We start from the raw sequence: 2,047 nt of genomic DNA on the forward strand, positions 1-2,047 counted from the left end.
TGTTTTATTTATTTCTAGGAGAGAGAGAGAGAGAGACAGCGTGAGCAGGGGAGGGTCAGAGAGAGAGGGAGTCACAGACTGAAACAGGCTCCAGGCTCTGAGCTGGCAGTCAGCACAGAGCCCGATGCGGGGCTCGAACCCACGAACCGCGAGATCATGACCCAAGCGAAAGTCGGACGCTTAACCAACTAAGCCACCCAGGCGCCCCTATTTATATATATTTTAAAGTTTTACTTTTGAGACGGCATAAGCGGGGGAGGGGCAGAGACAGGGAGAGAGAAACCCAAGCAGGCTCCGTGCTGTCGGCGTAGAGCCGGATGTGGGGCTCGAACTCACGAAATGTGAGATCATAACCCGAGCTGAAGCCAAGAGTTGGATGCTCAACCAACTAAGCCACCCAGGCGCCCCTGTAATTTGATTTCATAACCGTATTTATTGTGAGCTGCCAAACAGTTGTGAATACACAGTTTTCTATTTGCACATACAGTACTTCAACGAATCTAAGACATTTTCACACCACTAAGAAATATGTGATCTTTTACAACACACTTGGGTTCCGGTTGTTAAGAGTCACTTGATTTCAGAAATGTTAAAACATATAAAAAAAGGGAGATGGGCATGGAGGAGGGCACTTGTGGGGATGAGCACTGGGTGTTATATGGAAACCGACTTGACAATAAACTATTAAAAAAAAAAAAGCCTAGAAATGATCGTACATGGTGTTAAATAACAAAAAGTTTAAGTCACATCCGGCAGTTGCCACAATTCCTTCAGAAGCGCAGGTACCACGTTCGCGTCGAGGACACAAAACGGATTTGATTAGACATTAATCAATCGCTAACACTTTTCAGAGGGTTTCCTCCTCTAGGAGGGCGGGGCTTCTCTATGGGGCGGATTAAACCGGAACATCTGCACGAACAGGTACCCACCACCCACTGCTGTCCTCATGCTGCCCCACATCGGGACACACGACACCGACCAGTAAGGCGGCTGGGGGTCTGCGCAGGGGTTCAGAGCATGGGGTGCGGGACCGGCCTGTCCCGTCCCAGGTTGGAACGAGCTCCTCAATGGTGCGGGGTTCCCTGCTGTGCTCGCGACACTTAGAACCGTCTCACTGTATGGGAGCCGGCGTTGAAATGAAACTGGAAAAATAACAGCAAACACCTGGCGACCAGGTGAACCGCACCCTGTGACAAGAGAGCTTGTGTCCAGCACGGACGTGCTGCTCCAACTTCCCATTTTACACAGAAATTCCTGTTCAGGAATTTCACTGTGTCCGTATTTCACGCTGTCCCCACGCTGAGTGACCGTATGTAACATAAGGCCCAAGAATCAACCCTGCTAATAAGTAACAATGCTGTGTTGTCAAAAAACCCAACGCTGTTTACATATTAATGTTTTGTTAATACCTCCAGGCGACGGGGCAGCTGCTGGTGGAGCGGGAGGGGTGCGGTCGGGAGCTGAAGGAGGTTCATAAAAAATGTGTATTTTTTAATGTTTATTTTTGAGAACAGAGACAGTACAATCGTGGGAGGGGCAGACAGAGAGAGAGGGAGACACAGAGTCCGAAGCAGGCTCCAGGCTCTGAGCCGTCAGCACGGAGCGCGACGCGGGGCCTGAACTCACGAACCCTAAGATCATGACCTGAGCCGAAGTCGGAGGCTTCACCGACAGAGCCACCCAGGTGCCCCCTGCTGGAGGTTCTAGAAGCCCCTCATGCCACACTCACCGGCAATATTCTCCAGCCTTGTGACGACTCGGGTGTGGTGGGGTGTGAATCAGACCCCGTCTGCGGTGGACATCGACTCCACACCAGGAGAAACAGGAAGTGACCCTAACTTCTCCTTTCCCTCAAGGAGCCGGAGGGCAAGGGCGAGCCAAGTGCGGAGAAGGCTGGGCCAGGTGCACCCCTGCGTGCACCCCGCTCAAGGTGGGTGCTCGGAGGGTGTGTGTGGGGGTCGCAGGCACTCCTGGGGACTGACCGCCTCACACACCCTCCATGGTCGCCCCCGTTCTTCCCAACTGCCCCCCCCACCCCCGCCCCCGG

The sequence above is a fragment of the Crocuta crocuta genome, unplaced genomic scaffold (genome assembly GCF_008692635.1).
Source record: "Crocuta crocuta isolate KB4526 unplaced genomic scaffold, BGI_CrCroc_1.0 scaffold408, whole genome shotgun sequence".
In the NCBI taxonomy this organism is placed as follows: Eukaryota; Metazoa; Chordata; class Mammalia; order Carnivora; family Hyaenidae; genus Crocuta; species Crocuta crocuta.